Source organism: Oncorhynchus nerka, linkage group LG7 (assembly GCF_034236695.1).
Source record: "Oncorhynchus nerka isolate Pitt River linkage group LG7, Oner_Uvic_2.0, whole genome shotgun sequence".
Classification (NCBI taxonomy): Eukaryota; Metazoa; Chordata; class Actinopteri; order Salmoniformes; family Salmonidae; genus Oncorhynchus; species Oncorhynchus nerka.
In genome coordinates, this window is record NC_088402.1 from 5,325,441 (window position 1) to 5,332,940 (window position 7,500).

Here is a 7,500-nt window from a genome sequence, read left to right on the forward strand (position 1 = left end):
ATGATCAAATTTTTTGGTTCTAGTCAGGATTCTAGCAGCCGTATTTAGCACTAACTGAAGTTTATTTAGTGCTTTATCCGGGTAGCCGTAAAATAGAGCATTGCAGTAGTCTAACCTAGAAGTGACAAAAGCATGGATACATTTTTCTGCATCATTTTTGGACAGAAAGTTTCTGATTTTTGCAATGTTACGTAGATGGAAAAAAGCTCTCCTCGAAATGGTCTTGATATGTTCTTCAAAAGAGAGATCAGGGTCCAGAGTAACGCCGAGGTCCTTCACAGTTTTATTTGAGACGACTGTACAAGCATTAAGATTAATTGTCAGATTCAACAGAAGATCTCTTTGTTTCTTGGGATCTAGAACAAGCATCTCTGTTTTGTCCGAGTTTAATAGTAGAAAGTTTGCAGCCATCACTTCCTTATGTCTGAAACACATGCTTCTAGCGAGGGCAATTTTGGGGCTTCACCATGTTTCATTGAAATGTACAGCTGTGTGTCATCCGCATAGCAGTGAAAGTTTACATTACGTTTTCGAATAACATCCCCAAGAGGTAAAATATATAGTGAAAACAATAGTGGTCCTAAAACGGAACCTTGAGGAACACCGAAATTTACAGTTGATTTGTCAGAGGACAAACCATTCATAGAGACAAACTGATATCTTTCCGACAGATAAGATCTAAACCAGGCCAGAACATGTCCGTGTAGACCAATTTGGGATTCCAATCTCTCCAAAAGAATGTGGTGATCGTGGTATCAAAAGCAGCACTAAGGTCTAGGAGCACGAGGACAGATGCAGAGCCTCGGTCCGATGCCATTAAAATGTAATTTACCACCTTCACAAGTGCCGTCTCAGTGCTATGATGGGGTCTAAAACCAGACTGAAGCATTTCGTATACATTGTTTGTCTTCAGGAAGGCAGTGAGTTGCTGCGCAACAGCCTTCTCTAACATTTTTGAGAGGAATGGAAGATTCGATATAGGCCGATAGTTTTTTATATTTTCTGGGTCAAGGTTTGGCTTTTTCAAGAGAGGCTTTATTACTGCCACTTTTAGTGAGTTTGGTACACATCCAGTGGATAGAGAGCCGTTTATGATGTTCAACATAGGAGGGCCAAGCACAGGAAGCAGCTCTTTCAGTAGTTTAGTTGGAATAGGGTCCAGTATGCAGCTTGAAGGTTTAGAGGCCATGATTGTTTTCATCATTGTGTCAAGAGATATAGTACTAAAACACTTGAGCGTCTCTCTTGATCCTAGGTCCTGGCAGAGTTGTGCAGACTCAGGACAACTGAGGTTTGGAGGAATACGCAGGTTTAAAGAGGAGTCCGTAATTTGCTTTCTAATAATCATAATCTTTTCCTCAAAGAAGTTCATGAATTTATCACTGCTAAAGTGAAAGTCATCCTCTCTTGGGGAATGCTGCTTTTTAGTTAGCTTTGCGACAGTATCAAAAAGGAATTTCGTATTGTTCTTATTTTCCTCAATTAAGTTAGAAAAATAGGATGATCGAGCAGCAGTAAGGGCTCTTCGGTACTGCACGGTACCGTCTTTCCAAGCTAGTCGGAAGACTTCCAGTTTGGTGTGGCGCCATTTCCGTTCCAATTTTATATTTTTATTTTTTTTTTATTTCACCTTTATTTAACCAGGTAGGCTAGTTGAGAACAAGTTCTCATTTGCAACTGCGACCTGGCCAAGATAAAGCATAGCAGTGTGAACAGACAACACAGAGTTACACATGGAATAAACAATTAACAAGTCAATAACACAGTAGAAAAAAAAATGGGCAGTCTATATACAATGTGTGCAAAAGGCATGAGGAGGTAGGCAAATAATACAATTTTGCAGATTAACACTGGGGTGATAAATGATCAGATGGTCATGTACAGGTAGAGATATTGGTGTGCAAAAGAGCAGAAAAGTAAATAAATAAATAAAAAAAACAGTATAAAAACAGTATGGGAATGAGGTAGGTGAAAATGGGTGGGCTATTTACCAATAGACTATGTACAGCTGCAGCGATCGGTTAGCTGCTCGGATAGCTGATGTTTGAAGTTGGTGAGGGAGATAAAAGTCTCCAACTTCAGCGATTTTTGCAGTTCGTTCCAGTCACAGGCAGCCGAGTACTGGAACGAAAGGCGGCCAAATGAGGTGTTGGCTTTAGGGATGATCAGTGAGATACACCTGCTGGAGCGTGTGCTACGGATGGGTGTTGCCATCGTGACCAGTGAACTGAGATAAGGCGGAGCTTTACCTAGCATGGACTTGTAGATGACCTGGAGCCAGTGGGTCTGGCGACGAATATGTAGCGAGGGCCAGCCGACTAGAGCATACAAGTCGCAGTGGTGGGTGGTATAAGGTGCTTTGGTGACAAAACGGATGGCACTATGATAGACTGCATCCAGTTTGCTGAGTAGAGTGTTGGAAGCCATTTTGTAGATGACATCGCCGAAATCGAGGATCGGTAGGATAGTCAGTTTTACTAGGGTAAGCTTGGCGGCGTGAGTGAAGGAGGCTTTGTTGCGGAATAGAAAGCCGACTCTTGATTTGATTTTCGATTGGAGATGTTTGATGTGAGTCTGGAAGGAGAGTTTGCAGTCTAGCCAGACACCTAGGTACTTATAGATGTCCACATATTCAAGGTCGGAACCATCCAGGGTGGTGATGCTAGTCGGGCATGCGGGTGCAGGCACCGATCGGTTGAAAAGCATGCATTTGGTTTTACTCGCGTTTAAGAGCAGTTGGAGGCCACGGAAGGAGTGCTGTATGGCATTGAAGCTCGTTTGGAGGTTAGATAGCACAGTGTCCAATGACGGGCCGAAAGTATATAGAATGGTGTCGTCTGCGTAGAGGTGGATCAGGGAATCGCCCGCAGCAAGAGCAACATCATTGATATATACAGAGAAAAGAGTCGGCCCGAGAATTGAACCCTGTGGCACCCCCAAAGAGACTGCCAGAGGACCGGACAGCATGCCCTCCGATTTGACACACTGAACTCTGTCTGCAAAGTAATTGGTGAACCAGGCAAGGCAGTCATCCGAGAAACCGAGGCTATTGAGTCTGCCGATAAGAATATGGTGGTTGACAGAGTCGAAAGCCTTGGCGAGGTCGATGAAGACGGCTGCACAGTACTGTCTTTTATCGATGGCGGTAATGATATCGTTTAGTACCTTGAGCGTGGCTGAGGTGCACCCGTGACCGGCTCGGAAACCAGATTGCACAGCGGAGAAGGTACGGTGGGATTCCACCGGTGGAAATCTGTCCTTTCATCTTTTGGTTCCAACCACGGTGTCGTTGTGAGACGCACCGGTCTAATGTCCATTGCTCATGTTTCTTGGCCCAAGTAAGTCTCTTTTTTCTTATTCGTGTCATTTCGTTTCGTTGCAGCAATGCCTGATTCACGCAGCATCCTCTAAACAGTTGATGTTGAAGTATTTATTTGGGCTGCAATCTGAGGTATAGTTAACACTAATGAACCTATCCTCTCCACCTGTGGTGGTCCTCATGAGAGCAAGTTTCATCATCGCAGTGCTTGATAGTTTTTGCGACAGAAACTTAATGTCTTAATAAAACCTCTTGGTACTAGGGGGCAGTATTTTCATATTTTTTTTTTACATTCCCGTTTTAAACGGGATATTTTGTCAGGAAAAGATGCTAGAATATGCATATAATTGACAGCTTTGGATAGAAAACACTCTAACGTTTCCAAAACTGTAAAGATATTGTATGTGAGTATAACAGAACTGATGTTGCAGGGGAAAGCCTGAGAAAAATCCAATCCGGAAGTGCCCCATATTTTGAAAGCGCTGCGTTCCAATGAGTCCTTATTGAGCTGTGAATGTGCTATCAACCAGCTTACGCTTTCTACGTATTCCCCAAGGTGTCTACAGCCTTGTGGCGTAGTTTTACGCTTTTCTGTTGAAGAATTCCCGTAGGCGGCCACATTGCATAAGTGGTCACTTGGTGGCTCCGAGAGAGATTCTTGTGTAAAATACAGAGGTAGCCATTACTCCAATCGGTCCTAGTGAAAAACGAATTGTTCCGACGGATATATTATCGAATAGATATTAGAAAAACACCTTGAGGATGGATTCTAAACAACGTTTGCCATGTTTCTGTCGATATTATGGAGCTAATTTGGAATATTTTTCGGGCGTTGTGGTGACCGCAATTTCCGGGGAATTTCTCAGCCAAACGTGAAGAACAAATGGAGCTATTTCGTCTTCAAAAACAATATTTTGGGAAAAAAAATGAATTTTGGATATCTACCTTTCCGTGACAAGGTTGCCTGCTGCTAGCAAGGCATAATGCTATGCTAGGCTATCGATAAACTTACACAAATGCTTGTCTAGCGTTGGCTGTAAAGCATATTTTGAAAATCTGAGATGACAGGGTGATTAACAAAAGGCTAAGCTATGTCTCAATATATTTCATTTGTGATTTTCATGAATAGGAATATTTTCTAGGGATATTTATGTCCGTTGCGTTATGCTAATTAGTTTCAGGCCATGATTTCACTCCCGCATGCGGGTTTGGGAGTCACAAAAGGATATACTACATGGGTTTCACAACAAATTCACAAAATAAAAAAATATACACATTGTATTTAAAAAAAAATATCATACAAAATTGCAACATTTGTAACATATCACACAAAATGGACACAATCTGATGCCAGAAAAAAAACAGAGATCCCGTTTGACCACTTTGAATGTGTGTGTGTGTGTGTGCCTATGCATTTCAAAATCCCATCTCCGCTCTCTCCTAGCCTTCCATCTCTTCTTGCCATGCCTCTGTCATGCCGTTGGCCTCTTTGAGTATAGCAAACCCATCCCCCTCTCCCTGCCTTCCCCTTGCCTCCTTCAACTAGGCTGCTGTGGTCAGAGGTCGTAAATTCCTGAGAGGATCTCCTCATGGACACATAGTAGAGAGAGGGTAAACGTATAAACTTTCATAGAGGACAAAGGAAATCCTTCCACCTTACAGAACTTGAGGTACGAACAAATTTCATGTTCCGCAGAAAGTATAAAAGATCGTTGAAGGTTCCAGCTACGAACTGGTCCGTTTGTCACAACTTGGGAGACGGTGTGGCCACATTACCATAAACGCTGTTTATATAATAGCGTCAGATATGAAGTTTACATCTAATTGTTGTATATGATGAATGAGTGAGTATGATACTATTTGTATAATTGTGTAATATGATTTTGGACTGTTTAATTAAGAAAAATACAATTCTCTTTTGATTTGAATTAAATCAGAGGACCACCCCTGAGCCCAGTTAGGGTCAGACATCCTGGGACAGCCCTCTCCTGCCATTCTCAATAAGAACCCAACTCGGGCTTTCCATCAGCAGACCTCAATTACGAGAAAAAAAGCTAAAAGCTAAAGGTTGTAGACCATTGCTGAATCTTTTAACCACGTGGTAAAACTCTTAGACTATCGATACTGACAGAATAAGAACAAGTCTTTGATATTGATTACTAGTCTGCAGCTAGGAATTCGGCATCATTAAACGCGAAGAATGACAACCGCCGAAACATCTATTCTACAATATCCATCTTCCAGAGTGAACAACAGTAGAAGAGGGGGGGTACCCATTTTGGACAATCAGAGCAAATGTGCCACAGAAAGGCCCTTCCTAAGATGGCCTGGTTCCGACAGAGATAAATGGCCAATGTTGGCATTCACATGTAAATGCATGAATGATTTCTTACTTCAAATGGTCGGCAGAAGGTTGTGAAAAGTATATGATTAGCATGAGAATAGATTTCTAAAGAGATCAACGTTAACTGTCTCTTTCTCCCTCTTGTCTTCTTTGTAGCCGCCATGTGTTGTGTCAGTCCGCTAGGGACCTTTTCCTCATGTATTACGTGTTTATTCTGTGTTACCATTTAGTTAGCTAGTAATAAAGGCTGGAGTTTTCCACTGATGTAAGGAGACCGTGAACGGGACCGTTGTCATCATTTGACACTAATTAGCATAACGCAACGAACATACATTGTTTAAATACGATGTTCACAGTTTAAATAACAGCGTTCGCCATAAACCAATACATAAACCATTGTCAGCCAAACTAGTGACGAGAAACTCAAACCTCAGCCTTAAGGTCCCAGTCCACAGACCTGTATTGACATACGCATAGATTGATGTGTGTTACAAGACAATGCATTTTAATCGTTGATAACAGGATATATAACGCATTACAGGCAATCTTTTGTCTCTCCAAACTACTTTTTTTTTCTTCAATATCTTCCAAATGATTGATTGATATCGTAAAAAATGTAAAATTGAGGTCAGGATGACTGATTCTCTGTCAGCGATTCTTTAATCGTGAGTGACTGAGGGGAGAACCAATTTATCTTAGGATGGGACAGTGGAGAGGTGGAGAAGGAGGAGGGGAGGAGGAGAAGGAGGAGGGGAGGAGGAGGAGGGGAAGGAGGAGGGGAGGAGGAGGAGGGGAAGGAGGAGGAGAAGGAGGAGGGGAGGAGGAGAAGGAGGAGGGGAGGAGGAGGAGGGGAAGGAGGAGGAGAAGGAGGAGGGGAGGAGGAGGAGGGGAAGGAGGAGGAGAAGGAGGAGTGGAGGAGGAGAAGGAGGAGGAGGAGGAGGGCAAAAGGAGAGGTGAGGTGAGGGGGAGGAAGGGAGGAGAGAAGAGGTGAGGTGAGTTGAGAGGTGGGAGGTGAGGTGAGGTAAGGGGGAGGAAGGGAGGAGAGGTGAGGTGAGGGGGAGGAAGGGAGGAAGGGAAGAGAATAGAGGTGAGGGGTAGGAGGGGAGGAGAGATGAGGTGAGGGGGAGGAAGGGAGAAGAGGTGACGTGAGGTGAGGAGGGAAGGAGAGGTGAGGTGAGGACGGCGAGGGGGAGGAGGAGAGAACAAGGGTCTAATAAGATTAGAAGATTTAAAATAATATAATTTCTGTCCAGAACTGAATCCACCAGACAATCTTTCGCTGTCGCTCTCTGTCTCTCTGTCTCTCTCTCTCTCTCTGATCACCCTCTCTCTCTCTGATCACCCTCTCTCTCTCTGATCTTCCTTTCTCTCTCTCTCTGATTTTCCTCTCTCTCTCTCTCTCTCTCTCTCCCCCCCTCTCTCTCTCTTTCTCTGTCTCTCTCTCTCTCTCTGATCACCCTCTCTCTCCGATCTTCCTTTTCTTTTACTTATTACTTACATTGTCAAAGTATACATATCGAAAAATAAAAATTAAGTAAAAATATATATTTATATATAAAATATATTTATATATAAATTAAATGGTGGGACCAACAGCAATAATAATACCATTAACAACAACAACATATTAATGAGAACAACAATACATTAAAGCAATGGTAGTAGACCAGTGTCAACATGACTGAGAAGACACATGACCTGGTAGTAGACCAGTGTCAACATGACTGAGAAGACACATGACCTGGTAGTAGACCAGTGTCAACATGACTGAGAAGACACATGACCTGGTAGTAGACCAGTGTCAACATGACTGAGAAGACACATGACCTGGTAGTAG